The sequence below is a fragment of the Bactrocera dorsalis genome, chromosome 5 (assembly GCF_023373825.1).
Source record: "Bactrocera dorsalis isolate Fly_Bdor chromosome 5, ASM2337382v1, whole genome shotgun sequence".
NCBI lineage: Eukaryota > Metazoa > Arthropoda > Insecta > Diptera > Tephritidae > Bactrocera > Bactrocera dorsalis.
The window spans coordinates 23,447,170-23,465,043 of NC_064307.1; the positions used below are offsets into that span (position 1 = coordinate 23,447,170).

A 17,874-nucleotide genomic window follows, 5' to 3' on the forward strand; every position below is an offset into this window, starting at 1 on the left:
CTCAGCCACACACAGACACATATACACATACACTCACTGCTATACAAATGTTTACAATAAATATTTTTGTGTACTGTTATTTATTTGCGAATTAAATATTTGATTTTTTAGCACTCGATAGTCCCAAGTTTCCTTTTCTGGTCGAGTTGTTGCCTCCGGGGCATATCTTGGCATTATGGTACTTTTGTGTGCGCCACAAGTTGTAGCGTCCGCCCGCCCGCTATCCTCTTTGTCGTTGCCTAAGTAAATGTGTAACTTGCTTTTACCATTATTGCTCAATATATTGCACTTCAGTGCCTTAAAGCGGTTTTTGACTTTACCTTGCCATATTTTGCATTAGTTAAGATACACATCCACACACCCACACATACAAACACGCATTCCCATATTCCCGTGTAAATAGCACAGCACGTTCATAGATATCATCGCGTGTGACCACATTTTAATAAAGCTAATTGATTGATGCCATGTTGCCCAAAGGTAACTGAGCACATCTACATATGTGTTTATAGGTAAGTGTGTTTGCATGTATGTTTTTAGGAAATAAAGAAAACAATCAAAAACAGATTTTTAGTGTAAAAATAAGCAACTGATTTCGAGCCAGTACTAAAAATAGTGCACACTGGGAGAAATAATGTTACATCAGTCTTGTTTGGAGAGTTGTAGGCGATACTTATATCAAGTTATCAGAAAACTAGCTAGCTAGATTAGAGATCCTTGGACATATGTGAATAACATAACTGCATCACTTTAGGATTCTTCTTGTAGCGGCAGTTCAAGAGGCATAAGATGTAGTTAAGCTAGGTTTAGGAAACTCTGTTGAGTTTAAAGACCTTTGTCACATTTTCGGTTCCGTTCTCAATATATTTGGTTATTGGAAGTAACCGAAATCAAAATCATCTTCTAGATGTGCATGTACCGTCTGATGAATTTTGGCCAAGCCTGACAAAATTTTTATTACCATTAGGTTGGTCTCAGTATTCATTATTGGATAATTTTCGACCAAATAGACCACGTCCAGCACACAGTGAAAAAAATATAACAGCCATAGCTGAGAGTGTACATGAATACCATGGAAACTCGTACTTGGCGCATTTTTCGTCGAGATCTTAAATTGAAAGCGTACAGCTTGTGCAAGAACTGAAGCCGCTCGACCTTCCCAAGCGACATCGCTTCGCTCTGTGAGTTCATCAAAAGTCCCAACCCGAGCCAAATTTTGTTCAGCGATTGAGGCATTTTCTGGTTCATTGGGTATGTAAACAAGTAAAATTGCCGCATTTGCTACGATTCAGGCCTTAGAGGCAGTTACCAGTCGAAATGCTCAATAGAGTTATTGAAAATTAGATTCAATGGATGGACCATCTGAGACTTAGCTGCGGCCGTTATTTAAAAGAGATAATCGTCAAAAAATAAATGCCAAGAATGCCTTTCGAATGATAATAAACGTTCTCCATTAAACTTGAAGTTTACATATGTGTTTTTTGTAGAAAAAAGGAGTGAACCTTGAAATGGATCACCTTTTACACGTATCCAATACTTAGTATAATTTTCCATACATTTGTTATAAATAATCCACGTCTGGGATGACATTCAGTGGCTTCAGCGAATTTTAGTTTCAGCTCATTTTTGGTGTAGCTTTCAGGCCATTTTCATAAAGCAGGTCTCAGCACCAGTACGAGTCTAGCGCAGACACGCTTCTTACTCTCAAAATTAACCAAAATGAGTTGAGTCGATCCACAAGAAATGTTGAGATCCTCTGCTATCTCTCTGATGCGTACACGAAGATTTTGAGGCTTTTACTTTTTCGGTGTTATCATCGGAGGTGGATGGATGATTTGCATGAGATAAGGTTTCGGTGACTTCATACCTTCACTGTGTGCTTTGAACCCCTCAAATACTTATGTTCGTGATCAATTAGAATCCTCAAAATACTTCTGAACCCTTTCAAAGATTAAGTAGTTGTCATTGCTTTAGAAGCAAAAAAATTTGCAGGAAACAAATGTTTCCCTTTATTGTTGAAAATCGCCAGACAAATCTTTCGTCTCGTAAACAAACAGAGACTAAACCTTCTACGAATATAAAAAAAATCCAGGGAAAATATGTTATATCAAGGGAGTTTAGGAGAAAAGGGAGAGTCATCAATCGGCACCTTTTCATCAACTCTAGTTTCAAGCTACTAGACAACTGAAGTGTCTTAGAAGCAGAGTTGGCTGCCATCAAGTTAGCAATAGACTTACTGCACCCAAGTGCAGCATGTTTCAGGGAGGTATGCATAAACTACCATACGATAGCAGATCGTCGGTATTGGCCTTGAACTCGCCGACAGTGCACTCAAGACTAGTCATGAAGTGTTCGACTTTGTCGTCCGACTTGTTTGGGTGCTTGGTCATAGCGGTATCATTTAAAACGGCAAAGCTGATCATTATTATGATCACATAAGCAGTGAGTCGATTCGCTGTACTCTTACATTCTAGTTTTGGATCTATGGAGTGTAAGGCAAGAGCTTCTATGAACTACTCGCTCTTAAGTTCATAGTGGCGGAATGGTAGAGTGTTCTGAAGGGGCATTGTATAATAATGTCCAGCTTACACCAGACTGAGGTTGAAACATCTCGGTGGACGCGTCTTCGGCACACTTGACAAAGTTGTTGGAGTTCGTATTATCCGTCTTAATAAATTTGTGGTAAGCCCAAAACTCTTCAACGATCTATAAGGATCTGGTGGAGTTTTGGTAATCACAAATAACCAGCGTTCACAGCTGCCAAAGTTGGTTGTTAAACTCCGGCTCGAACGCTTCCATTTTATCCAAATATTCTTCTTCTTCTTTATTGACAGAGCCACCGCATTCGCGGTTATAGTCGAGTTTACAACAGCGCGCCAAGCGTTCTTTCTTTCCGCTTTTTAGTGCCAATTGGAGATTTCAAGTGTAGCCAGGTCCATCTTCACCTGTTCTTTCCAACGGATTGGAGGTATTCCTCTTTCTCTGCTTCCCTTGGCGAGTAATGCATTGATTACTTTCAGAGCTCGACCATTTTCTTCTAATCGGATGACATGACCTAGCCAGCCAGCTGTTGTCTCTATATTCACTGAACTATATCAATATCGTCGTATGTCTCCTACAGCTCATCGTTAAATCGACTGTAGTACTCGCTGTTGCCAATTCGCAAAGGACCATAAATCTTCCTCAAACTCTTTTTTCGAACTCTCCTAAGGCCAATTCATCAGATGATATCATTGTTCATGCCTCCGGACCATATAGGAGGACGGGAATAATGAGTGACTTCTGGAGTTTGGTCTTTGTTCAACGAGTGAGGACTTTATATCTCAATTGCCTACATATTTCGAAGCACCTGTTGCCAAAAGTTATTCTGCTTTGAATTTCTAGATCTAAATTATCTACGACTTCCACGTTATGACTGTAAAAAGTGACGTGGGAGCTAAGTCGTGTATGCGATGACTGCTCCTCGTTTTGTACAAACAGCTGACTGAAAACGACGAGACTATTTTGATGAAAAATATTTTCATTACGACTATTTGGAGTGCGAATGTTAGTCTCAGACTCGAAAAAGCAGTGAAATTAATTAGAAAATTGTGCGTGAAATCCACTTCCCCATTCCCCATCTCACATAATTAAATCCCAGTAGTAATTACAAATATGTTTAAAGTTATATAAATATGTCCAATATAAGTAATAGACTTTGAAAAATCATCCAATCGGTTCTGAACAAGTTCAAAAAATTCCATAAGGTCTTAAAAGTTTACATGGTCCAAAGTGTATGCCACTTTTCCAGAATTCTTTGGGATCCAGCAAAACTTTTTTCTGGATGCCAAATTTTTTGTAGTGTGCTCTCTGATTTACACAATGTTCTTATTTATAAGCTCAACTAAAAATTTAAGAGCTAAAAGCTCGCTGAACAAAGCTTTCATTTAACCACAACTAAGAGAAGTGCATGCTATTCATGACGATAGTATTGTATTCGTGTGTAAAAAATATACTCTCGCACAGTGCATTTCATTATAGCGAAATTCACCACACTCTCTGAGTTGGCTGCAACCAATCGGCAAAAGTCGAGAGCATTCGGTAAGAATGCGTTTGTATTTTTGCAGACATGATGAGCATGGCGTACGCATGTGGGCATCAGCTGCTTAGATTAAAAATATATAACTATTATATGCATATGTATATAAATATGCATTTATGTGGCAACAGCCAAGCACTGGCAAAAATGCATTCAATTTTTGAATAACAAACAGTATTTCCGGCTTGAAAGAACGCAAGCGCGTTGCTCAAAAATAAAAAAAGGAGTGAAATATTTGTACCTATGTATATTATATATTCAAATATGTGTATATATGTATGTAGATATAATAAATATGGATATAACTATGTCTACAAAAGATGATGTGGGTGTTAGGTGTGCGCGTACATGAGTAAAAGTGGAAGTATGGATGTGAAGAGAAGCTGGCAAAATGGCGCTAAACGTGAATTGTTTATATATTTAACTAAACGTTGCATATATAAGCTTATATAAAAGCACTTCTACAATATATAAAAAAATATGGAACAAGATATAGACTTCTAAGGCTTGTATGCACTGCTAAAGCTGTCTTCCAAAGCCGTATGGCAATATCTTCCGATAAAATTGAGCGCAAAATTTTATTTTCTATGCATGTATGTAGTATATACTTTTGCTTATATACAGAAATTTACTTATATACATACATACATATTGTACATATGAACCTCTGTCAATATTTCATTGCTAACGCCGTATTTACTCACTGAGCACTCGCCGCGCATACTCTCTGCGCAACTTTCTGTTATTACAACTAGACACACATACATACATACACACATCCATACTGAAATGCTCAACCATAAAATCCCAAGTGTGTAATAAAAGAAAAGTCGATAAAGTTGCTGTGAAGCGTCGTCGGCAAGTGAAATGATGTTGCATGCTTGCAATGTTTGTTGTATAAATGCGTTTGTTGTTGTTGTTTTTGTTGCGCATGTCTATAGTAACTTCGGCTTGTGCAGAATATGCCGGCAAATACACGAAATTACGATGCTATTACAAGGCGGCAGAGGCGTCGGCTGCAAGCTGCACGACACGGCAGCGAAACAACAAAAGCAACATAAATGTGGTAGGAAAATGAGTGGGCGATTTGGTGGGTGGTAGGGACATGCTTACTCTATGTGTTGTTGTTTGTGACGCTGCAAACTTTATAACTGTTGAGTTTGGGCATTTTTGGCGCTGCAAAGCCGAGCGTCACGAATACAGATTTAAGCACAATGCATAAACGCTCGTATATATGTATATATGTATATATGTATATATATATATATATATATATTTATGTATGTTTGCTGTTTGTGTTGCTATATAAATCTAATTGTATGTGTTCACAACAGCCCTCAGCCGACGTTGCTGAAATACCGACCGACTAACCGAGCGACCGAAGCGACGAACTGCCTCCACTAACCGTACTCTGTTTTCTGTCTAAAGAGTTTTGTTGGCGTAACGGCCGTGTCCAACCTTGCACAATGCGAAACTCAGAAAGCGTTCGGCGTTCGGCTACAGAGTGGTTAGCTGAGCGACGAAGGCGCACAAAAACGAGCGAGTTGTTGATATGTAAATATGTATTGAGCGGCTTTTGAGCACTCGTACGTAAAGTAGCGAGTAGACAAACGGAAATGAAACGCCATTTTTGCAGGAACGAAATGACAGACAGACACACACGTACGTATAAACGAATAATACACAGCGTCCACAGACACATACATGTATACACACATACATACATGTACATATACATATATAGGAGTACTGTCATGTATATATATAGACATATTTATATATTTAAGGCATTCTTTTGTCTGCCATTTCACTTCGTTTCAACGAGTGAATTTCGCGTAAACGATTCCTTGCTCTGTTATAAACGCTACAATAACAATAAATACAACAACAACAACAACAGCACCGCCTAACGACTTCTACGAGCTTAGCCGTTTGGTGCGCACGAAGCCGAGTGCAGCAGCCGCCGTCGTCCATATTCAAAGGCCGCCGCCACATTTAGAAGTTCAATTGTGCCGGCCAACGCCAGTCGAAGTTAGCAGTCAGCAGTTAGCGGCAGCAATCAGCATCCAGTTAACCAGCAGCAGCTCTACCAAACGCCGTTAGCAGTCAGCATCAGCTGTAAAGCGTTTACCAAGTGCGCGTCAAGCTAAATTCAAGCGAAAAATTTGCGTTAAAAAAAATATAAAATAACGGTAAAATTATTAGTTCGAAAAATAAGCGAAAATAAATAAAAGAAAAGGGAAAACAAGGAAAGTAACTAAAAGAAAAGCAAAGAAATAAAAGAAAAAATAAATAAATATTCGAAAAACAAAGTTACCGCCGTCACAGCAACGCCAAAGTGAGCAGCAAGCTGGAGCTTGAGCAGCCAACACAAAACGAAAGCAATCGAATCGTATTATAACTGGAGTGTTTTGCACAAAAACAAGCGAAAAAGTACAGAAAATCGCAATCGCAGACAAGTGCTTTGTATTGAGCGTCGCTGAAGACGTAGTTAAAGCGTTTGCTAACCGTACTGCATTGTATGGCAAAGAAAATAGGTGCGAAAAGCACTAAAAGCAAGTTAAATACAGCAGGCACTCGTAGCCACGGCAAACGCGCGCGTTCTACACACTGAATATATATATAACTATATTATATACAAAAACAACTCAAAATATTCAAAAATACATACAAACATATTTACATATACACACCAACACGCCAAGTGAATCTTTGTAATTTCCTAAAAAACACTACACGCTGATTACGCCGTGTTTCAGCGTCCATATTGTACGCGCTTGCTTCGCTAACGGCCGTCTACGCCGTTATACGTGTGTGTCCAAACACCGCCGGTAGTCGAACTGTGTGTATATGTGTGTGTGCATAAAAGAAAATTTATTGCTACAAAAGCGCACGCCAGCCCAGTGATAGTCAGTGGCAGCGCACCAGTCAGTCAGACATTCAGCTAAGCAACCAAGCAGGCAGCGAACCAAGCAATAAAACAACAACACGCCAACGCATCAGTGCGCGATTGACTGGAAACGTTTATAAAACATATAAAGTGTTTACCTGTGCTTGTGTGTGTGTGTGTGAGCGCGAAGTTTTTCCCAATAACATATGTTAGTTGCGGCATAGACATTTAGTGCAGCGTAGCAGCGCCGCGAGGTTACGTATACGCCTCAGTGCACCGCCAGTAGTGAGCCACCAGCGGATATCCGTGTCTGCGTTTGAATAACTTACAAAAAAGTGAAAGAAAACGCTTGAAATTTAGTGTACGTTGTTCCTGCGGCAAGCGGTCAGTGTGAATTAATTGTCCATTTATGTGCAACAACTAAGATTGTGAAGAAAGTAATAGATAAAAAATAAAAATTGAGGTGCAAAATAATTAAAATAAAAAGAAGAAGAAGTTACATAAATTTTTTGAGATTTAAAATAAAACGTTTAAAAAATTTAAATAATTAAAAAAATTAAGTAAAATTAAAATAATTACGAATAATTAATAAAATTAAAAATAATTATAGAATTGGGAAAAATTAAAAATAACTACGCATAATTAAAAAATTAAAGAAAATTAATATTCATAATTTTTAATAATTGTAAAATTAAAAATAATTATAAAGTTACGAAAAATTAAAAATAATTGCGAGTAATAAAAAATTAAGGAAATTACGAATAACTAAAATTTAATGGCGAATAATTAAAAAAAAATCTGAATAACTAAAAAATTAAGGAAAATTAAAAAATTCGATTAATTTAAAAATTAAGGAATATTAAAATATTATGAATAATTAAAAAATTAAGAAAAATTAAAAAAACTACGAATAATTAAAAAATAAGGAAAATTAAAAAACTACGAATAATTAAAAAATTAAGGAAAATTAAAAATTAATTGCGAATAATTAAAAATTAAAAATAAGAACGAAGAATTAAATTAAATTAGAATTAATTAAAATTAAATTAAAAAAATTTTAATTAGCAAAACTAAAGTTATTAAGTACTTAGCCATATTAATTCCGTCGTACAGCTGTTTATTGTACTCATTTATTCGTGTTTTTATGTAATTGTGGTGCTGCTGAAGAGTGTAAGCTTAGCTTTGCTTAGTGTTGTTGTTGTTGTAGCTCTATAAGTATTAGTAAAAATAAGTGTTTTGAGCAAGCGTGTTTTAAGCAAATGAACAGTATTATTTATTGAAAACTTTAAACTGAACAAAATATTAAAAAAAAAATTTTACCCAAAGCAACTAACGAAGTGGAGAAATTTCGAAATATTTAAAAAACTTAAGCTGGTAGTTTTTTCTTGGAATAAAACGAGTCTTAAGTCATAAGTGGAGCAGCTCATATTTAGCTGGCTAATAATAAGTAATAAAAAAATTTAAGTAACTAAATTAATTAAGCTGAGAAAAAGCCAAAGAATTGCTCAATACAAAATAAGAATTTCGAAAAATATACCACATACTTGGAATGATTTAAAAAGGTCAAAGAAGTTGGTGAAGTTTTGCTCCAGACTTGTTTTAAATCGTAAATAAAGAAAGAAAAGTTTATCGAAAGCAATATGATATAAAGAAAACTCGAAAAAAGCAACCAAATAGCCGTTTTCGGGTCTAAACTATTTTCGAAATAAATTAAAAATATCGAAAAATTTTAAAAACTCGTTTGAAAAATAGATTATGGTTGACAGTTACTGGTAAAAGTGAAAACAATATTGAGATTTCATAAGAAACCTAGTTTCGAAAACTCAGAGTATTTAAAAATATACAGAATTATAAAAACAACAGTAAAAATTTACTAAATTACCAAAAGCGATTTTGAAACTTACACCAAATAACAGAAAAAGTGGCAAAGTTATTTAAAAGCAACAAAATTTCAATATTTTGATGTAAGTGTAAGAATGATTGCGAAAAGTACTTAAATTAAAAGAAATATTTGAAAAAGAAAATCTAAAAAATCTAGTTTTGAAATATTTACACCAACAATACAACGAAAACACGATTTGCGGAAAGTTGAAACCTTTTAAAAAGTGGATTAAAGTTTGGTGAGATTTTGAATAACGATTTGGATTTTGAAAATTCAAAAATTTAGTCTAACGAAAAAAGTAACGTTGTTAAACGAATGTATTGATTACTAACAAAAATTAGCGGTAAAATATACAGAATTGAGAGCTGCTAGGAAATATTGTGCAACAAATTAAACTAAAATATTCCGAAATATTCCTAAATACGCCGAAAATTTAACATATTAAAGCGATTTCAAAAAAACAAATTTCGAATAAAGTTCGAATACTTCGAAAAAAGTGCCAATAACACTCTGAATATTTCGAATAAAATCCGAAAATTACTCCGAACACTTCGTAATAAGTTCGAGTATACTCCGAAAAATCCGAAAACTACTCCGAATACTGAGTACAACCGTTATCCAAAAAAACATCGGAAAAATATACTAAAACTGACGTACAAAAATTATATATCGAAATATACGAATATTTTGGCGTTTATAAGTGTCTAATTCATTAAAAGTTGTGAAGAAATTAAATTGTTGTTTGCAGTTTGCTAAATTACAGTTTCGTAAATTTGTGAAATCCAGTCAGAAATTAGGTTTCAGAACAAATCCGAAAGCACTTCGAATCTACTCCGAAAACACTCCGAATGTATTCCGAAATAATTCTGAAACTTTGCCGAATATAAAATTACACACATTTGTGACGACCAATAAATAGACGCACTGAATTAAGCAATTTCTGTGAACGAATTGCTCAATATAAAATAAGTTGCTCGATTCGTATAATCTAAAAAAATTTATGATACAAAGTTTCATAGCGAAATTATTAACAACAAACCCATACCTTGCCAACGCATACCAAACCCAATCAAAAATTTGTTGAGCAAATAACCGCTAGCACTTACCAACAACAATTCCAGCTAAAGTGAAAAGTTAATAATATAACAAGAATTCCGAAATTCCGAACGAAAACAAAAGCAATATACTCAAAAAGCAATAAAATTGCATAAAAAGCGAATTGAAAATCGCCAAACACAATAAAATAACAATTGTAAATCCGACACAACCTAACGGCAGTCACAATTAATAGCACATCTGGCAAAAACAACAACAAGGCGCACAATCCCCCGCACTACCAGCCCACAACCGTAGCCATCTTTGCCGCCAACGTGCCATCAATAAGCACTAAAATTGCGTCAATAAAAAGGAAACCCTCTCCAGTCCCCATTCCACATAAGCAGCTCATTCTAGCGACAGCGGCAGCAGCAGACGGCGCAGCAGAGGCCTCGACAGCGGTAGCAACAGCAGTTACACCAACAGCAGCAGCGGCAGCAGGAGCAGCGGCAGCGGCGGCAGCAGCAGCAACAGCAACACCAATAACAACAACAAATAGCCATTTAACGGCATACACGGAACCGTCATCTGTGGCAGTGGCAACAACACACGCGACAACAACAGCAACAGCCACAACCAACGAAGCAGACACCAGTCACGCTAATAGTTTTGCTGACATCACAGCAGCAACACCTAACGCATTAGAGTCAATAACGACAACAGCAGCAACAACAACAACAATCGGTACACCACCCGTACTCGATTATTTGAGTCAACAACAACAGCAGGTGCAGCAAACACAAGCGGTGTCACAGCGCTCCACCGCCGTTTCTGCTGCTGCTTCTGCTAATTTGATTTCACGTCAAACGTCGCAACAACAACACCAACTGTCGCAATCACAGCCACAGCAGCAGCCGCTGCTGTACACGTGCTCCTCCGCATCGCTGGCGGCTTCATCGTCATCGATATTGGCTCAGCCGCCGCCAACGAAGATTTTTAAGACGGATCATTTGTGTGTGAACGCTTACGGTTTGCCCACTGTTGCCGCTGCTGCTGCTGCTGGGCATCCTTGCGTCTACTGTGTCATACCAGTTGTGGTGAGTGTCGTGTGTATTTCTCTTTCAGTTTCAGTTTCAGTTTCCAGATTCTTTTTTGACTGGTGCAAAGTGCTTGTTGTTTTGAATGCTTGTATTTTTTATGGAAAAAAATGAAAAAAATCCCGGTAAAAAGGCTATGAAAGCCCCTAAAAATTTCCAAAAAAAAAAACGAAAAATTGCGTTTCTGACCTGCCCTTTACTGCTTGTATCCTGCGTATTTCAGTGTCCTTGTCATTTTATGCACGAATTATTCATAATATTAAGTGAGGAAGAGGCGCTGCCACATTATCATTTCATTGCTTTGCATTGTTCATTGTTCAGTGGCATGTGAAAAAGGGTTAACGGCAAGTCCTTAACAAGGAAAAAGGCTAAAATTTTATTTCTTATTTTATTTACTTCGAATAATACAGTTATATGCCTCGAAGGCAGCATAGAGACTGAGTAAATTCATTCGGTAGATTGAAGAAAATCAAGGATATGTTTATACCCATACATATACGTGTGTATATAGTACATTTTTTTATATTATTCGTGCATAATTCGTTTTATTCTTTGTCAGACTTTTTGCTCAAATTAACTTTGGCTTATCAATTTTTTATTATTATGAGCAATCAACGAAAAAATGGAATAAAAAAGGAGTCATAATAAAACACAAACAAAAGTTATTTTCATATAAAATATTGCAGTCGCTTTACATTTAACAATGTTAAATTAAGATAAGTTTCTTTTCAACATGACGTCTTTGTTTTTGACCTGAATTGTCAAGAAAAAAAAAACATTTCACATATTTTAATAGGAATTCTTATTATCGTTTTAAAAATAAGCTCAATTGAAGTCAATAAGAGCATACTAATGCTTAATCTAATCTTCTATATACTTGTTATAAACCTCTGCTGGAATAGCCTTTAAGTCTTCAGCTATTTTTAATAGATTCGTTTGTGGCGCTAAATTGTGGAACAGTTTTGAAGTCATATTCATACATCCACGTCTCGTCACCAGTAATGATGCATCTCCCTTCCGACCTCTAGGAATTAGATGAAGTTTGCACTACGGCCGATTGTCTTTTTTGCTTTTGTGACCTCTAATGGACGAGTCTAGCATTAACACGCTTCATACCCAATATGTACACTAACCAAAATGTATTGAGTCGATCCATAAGATCTTAAGATCTTCATACCCAAAACATTAACTAAAATGTGTTGAATCGATCTATAAGATCATGAGATCCTCTCTTATCTCTCTGTTTCTAACGATTTTCGAGCGCTTTTTTTTACTCTTTCCGAATTATCGTCATTAACAGAGGTGGATGGACAACTTTGAATACTTTACGACTTCACTGAAGGCTTTGTGAAATAATTGTGTTCGTGATAACCTAGACTCCCCAAAGTACTTTTAAGCCAAGATTGAATTGGAAATATGTGTAAAATTTCAAAGAAATCCCTTCTTCAATTCTTTTTACATGCTAAAAAGTGCATTGGAAAAAATCTTTTGCCACATACACACAAATGGACAAATGGAGAAACTTCACGCTAACATAAAAGGTTTACCAATCTAGGGCAAAAAATATATACATATATATGGAATAGTCCGGGTCATATTGGATCACAGCAGTAAAAAATCATTGTATCATTACACCGGCAAAGATTTCCAAAGATATATCTTAAAATTATAGATCTCAAAATGTATAGTCACATACAAAAAGTAATTTTTGAGAACAATCTACTCGGAACTTGCTCTACGATCATGGATATAAGCGTTAGTCTGCCTCATGTCGACCATAATAGTAATCAACTTTTTACTGTTGTTGTCGTAACAGCACAAGCATCCTTCGAAAATTACTTAGATACTCGTATTTTCGCTATTTTGCTAACTGTGTCTGGCTAAGTCACCGAAAGTAAATGCATTATAGCGTCTCTTTGTAGTATTTTGATGACTAATCGAATCCTTTTTAAGATGTGATAACCTTTATTGAGACCTCAAAAGCAAGATCTTCTAATGCTAGTTAATACAAATATTTGCAAAATCTCATCGCGTTCTTTATTGAAAATCGTTCCATACAAACAAATGTACGAATTACCAACATTTTGGGACCGCGCTGACTTTTCAGCTCCATCAGTGAATTTTGGGCAACTTTTTCGATCTCTTCGATCGACTCGGAAAAGTGTCTTCACGGAGTAGTTGAAGATTTCTGTAGTTTTAGACGACGGAAAAAAATACAAAAACTTAAATCTGGTGAATCTTGGTTGGCCAAACTTACGGGCATTTTTTGGTTTTAATATTATTCGGTCACAAGTTTTCTCAAAATGGCCATAGAATCGCGAGCTGTGTGGCATGTAGGCATCGTGTAAAACCATGTCAACAAGTTGTTCTTCCCATTTTTGACTTTGATGTTCTCTCGAAACGATAGCGATCGCCATTCACCGTAACTGCGCCAACAGCTTGGAAAAAACGTGAATTGATTCCACACGTACAAGACACCAAACAGTTTCATTTTCGGGATGCAGGGCAGTTCTTGAACGGATTTTTTGGTTTCACCTTTGCTTCCATTCTGATGTTTATTTGTAGCATGTCATAACCAGATAATGAGCCTCATCGGCTTCTCTCAATGAAACACATTTTCTATCCACTTGTTTACGTACTCTGATTTTGGTAATCGAGAATGTCAGCGTTGTCGTTAGTAAGTCTATTCATGATGAAAGTATCCACAGAGCATACTGAGCATCTTTCTCTTTAACACCATAGTCTGAATAGCGTGAATGTCAGAATAGGCTAATGCATGATTTCCTCGATCACGTTTTACGTTTGATGCTCGTGCATAGGATTGTTTTGAGTTTCAGTGACAAAAATCAGCTATCAACCATTTTCAACACAATAGCAGTGCAAATTCGGGTAGAAATAATACTCTTCTTCATTAAAAAAGGCTACAATCTGTTCCGAGTAGGTAGTTGTTTCCAGTCCTCCAACAAATTACGGACTTGTGATGTATTCAGTGAATTTTGAAGTTCCTTTTTTCGATCGACTGAAAGACATGTTTCACGGAGTTCTTCTGTTTGAACAAAGAAATTACAAAAAAAAAATCATACGAATATGTTAAATTATCATTGTCCTCTTTGGTTTTAATTCGGTACAATCGTAGCTCTGCAAGGTAAATATCATCTGTTAATTTAGTTGTTCTTCACAATTCCGGCCGTTTTCATGGATGTTGCAACGCCTCGATACGGACTAACCAATTACACTACTTATAGCACATATGTATGCTTAGATAATTTGTTGTGAAATTAGAAAAAAAATCATCAAAGTAATTTTCATAAATGGCGACTTTTCACTTTGTATGCATTAGTTGAATAGGTCGATGTCACATAAGACCTTATGCCGTTCAACTGATTTCTTGATCATTTTTGTAGGCTATTGTCATTGTCGAAGGCGTTGTTGCTAGCTGCCTTTTTCAAAAGCTTTGATATATGATTCTAGTTGAATTTCCTTTTCTTCAGGAAATAGGATATCTGCTTCTTGTCAATAGTGTCGAAAGTAAAAATTACGTTTAATAATATTTTCGATTACCCCACAAAAAAAAAAAAATGGAAAAATGCAACGGAGTAGAGAAAAAAGTTAGCCTCAAACTGCCATTCGAGGTAGCGTTGCCGGCGACAAAGACAAACTGTTAGTGGCAGGCAGCTTGGTTTGCCGGAAATTCTAAGACGTTGTCAAATACAAAAATTCGCTTCATCACTCTCACGTATGACAAGCGCTGTACACGTACCCTTCACTCCCACATACTTGTGAGATATAATTATAATTGGCAAAAAATGGCATTAACGGAAATCATCAAAGTAATTAGCTGAAAAGCGGCATGCTTGTATACAAATGGCGGGCGCGGGGTAGAGAACGCGTGAACGAGTGCTGTAGACATAGAAACAAGGAGTTCTCTGTTGAGGCAGGAAATAATAGCGTCACAGGCGGTATAGCTGACTTCGCGCTGCTGGTAAACGGTAAATGAAGTAGTAGTGTGCAGTGAATGCATTTTTGTCGGAGCCGAGAATGGCAGCGCAAAATGAAAGAAAAGCTAAAAAGTAAAGAGTTTTACATGAGGCAGCAAATGGGCCCGTTTGTCAACTCCATTGCTACGTGTATTACCCATTGCTTCCTAAACACTCGCGCCGCCCATTAGCCATTATGAATAGTTGTATGCGCCACGTTCGTTTTTATTTGACAGCCGGGAGGCTTGTATTCTTGGTTTGCCGGAAATTCTAAGACGTTGTCAAATACAAAAATATGAGCTCTATAAAGGCACGTAGAAGAGGTTTCTCTAATATCTATAGTGAGCGCTAGGCTGATTGTTCTTCTCTTCTATTCGAATAGGTTCTCTGAAAAGTCTTCTTCTTTCCATACCATTATGGCGCGCGCGGAGAAGAAAGCGCTGTAAAATCAGGTCCATCTCCACCTGGAGTTTCTAAGGGAGTGGAGGTCTTCCTCTGTTTACCCCTGCCGATACTGCGAAATAATATCTCAGAACTGGCGGTTTCCTCCATTCGGACTACATGAACCTAGCCAGTGTGCACGCTGTCTCTTTTCGCTGAACTATGTCAATGTGAGTCGCAAAATACAGCTCCTATTCCAGTAAACGAGTTTTATCTCGTTGCCAAGCAAATGGGCCCGTTGTCAACCTTCAACTACGTGTATTATTGTCCTAAACACTCGCGCCGACTCCAGTTAGCCATTATGAAGTTGTTGCGCCACGTCGTTTTTATTTGACAGACGGAGAGGCTTGATAGAGTTTGGGCTTTGTTTGTGAGGGAAGGATTATGATAGTTTTGATCATAGCTGTAAGGCACGTAGAGAGGTTTCTTTCGTAAGTATCTGAAACAGTTAGCGAATGTTTTTCTTATTTTGTGAAGCATGATAATTTAACTCCACTTAGTTTGAATAGCCGAGTTTACAACAAACGCCCAGCCTTTCTTCTTTTGACGCTGTTTCGTCAAACTTTGATATTCCAGAGTAAGAAGTGTTTCTTCATCAATATTTCTTGACCAACGTGGATGTCTTCTCAGGCGGGTAATGCGTCAGAAACTCTCAGAATGGGGTGTTATTCATCTATACGGGACCAATATGCTAGCCAGCAGACTCGTTCTCAAATTCGCTGAACTTTGTCTAAAGGTGGATATGTCTGTACTATCAGTTTTTTCATCGATTGCGGATTCGCAGTTATACTCAAAGGGCACCATATAATCTTTGACAGAATTTTTATCTCGAAAACCTCGTAAGTTACCGACTCATTATTTACCCTTATCGTTCATATTCCACCGTAAAATTAGAACTTCTGATGAGCGAACTTATAGAGTTTTCCCTTTGTTTCGTGAGGTAGGATTTTAGAAAATATAGTATTAGATCATAGCGCCAGCTTAAAAAATGATGCTTTCGTTAAACTTATTTAAATAGAGTTTGAAGATTTTAGGTTTTAGAGGAAGCATAGTGGCCATTAATACCCTTAGTGCCTATTGAATTGTTAGAAACTTAACACCAACCTCGCAGTGATAAGTTCTAGTCCGTTTGAAGAAAAGATGCTTTTCACTTTCGTAAAACGAACTTTCCCGTTTTGAAGCTTTGATTGTGCTTCAAAGTAGACAGAAGTGTTTCGGCGATCTATTTCTTCGGAACGTTGTCTTCTTTAAATTTAGGTTAAGCGAAAGATTCTATGAGATCTATATAACAAGCAGGAACGTTCTTTTTTTTTTTTTACAAATGTTCGGACTCTGGTCTGTTATAGGTAAACGCTGTTGGAATTCATAGAAAATTGTTACGCGCTGACGGAACAGTTGGGCTCTCTCGACTATAGACCAGATAGAAACATTTATACCATAAACATCTTGTTCTAACAGTTTGTGGGATATCGAACTGAAATTCTGCACACGTTCTTCTCTCCTCAAGAAGCTGCTTAGTTGTAAAGGTAACGCTATAAGCTCCAAATATTTTGATCAGATCGGACTATTTTAGGATATGGATGGCTGTCATACTAACCGAGCGACCAAAATTAAAATCCTGTATAAAAAAACTTTTTTTTACAAGATATCTTTAGAAAGCTTGACTTGGATCATTGTCCAAGGCAGTTGCAGGACCTCCGTGCTGCCCTACATACTAACCGATCAAAATAAAATTCTTATAAGGAATCTTTTGTATATGTGACGTCTATTATAGCTTTGGTGCAGAAGAAGTTAACGCTTTTACTTTACTTTTTTCTTTTTTTAGTTTTGATATATTTTCATATATCATTGTGTTGGCAACCCTAAATCCACACCGCATACATTCAACTTACAACTGTTCTCAGTGCATCGTTTTTGTTAACTACATGAATCTTTACAATTTGTTCGTCCTTGTTGTCGCCGCTGCCGTTGCCGTTGCTCTTCTTTTCTTCTTCTGCCCGTCGTTTTACTTTCCTGGTAGATGTATTGTTGTGCTTGTTGTTGTTGTTGGCGATTTTTCCGTTTGTTTGTTTGCTTGTTGGTTTTGCAGCTTAAAATTTTATGTTGTTGAGTGGTTTATGACATTAAATTCCATTATTAATATTTCTGGCGTTTGTTTATACGCACACTCACCGCTCCACTGTACATTATGTACTTGAGTGTGTATGTGTTGCTTGTAGTGCTGTTTGTCCAGAAGAACAGTTATTTTCGCAGGCTGATTGTCCTTGTTGTGCCATGCTGCTGGCTGCTGATGAGATTTTGTTTTATTTCCTTCTCGGTATTACTCGCTCTTCGTTAATTAGAAAGCAGTAAATTGCTGTCGTCTTTTTCGCTCACCGCGCTTTTTCTCGTAATGCAGTAACGCATTATTATTTTTATTTTTTGCATTTTTTTTAAAGCACATGAAATTAATAATTCAAGTTTAATTGAAAAAT

The 17,874-nt window shown here is 36.8% G+C and overlaps 1 protein-coding gene across 10 annotated transcripts in view; it reads left to right on the forward strand.

The window, feature by feature from the left end:
* LOC105223964 (protein alan shepard) overlaps positions 1-17,874 on the forward strand; it is a 591,866-nt gene that overhangs the window by 17,027 nt on the left and 556,965 nt on the right. For 6 of the 10 annotated variants that reach the window (XM_049458176.1, XM_049458179.1, XM_049458182.1 and 3 more), the window contains exon 1: positions 10,112-10,982. The exons of 3 other annotated variants lie outside the window; for them this stretch is intronic. The gene's annotated coding sequence lies outside the window, so the exon portion shown is untranslated. Of the gene's footprint in view, positions 1-10,111; positions 10,983-17,874 lie in introns of those variants that run through there. One more of the 10 variants, XM_049458181.1, reaches the window with a different exon arrangement.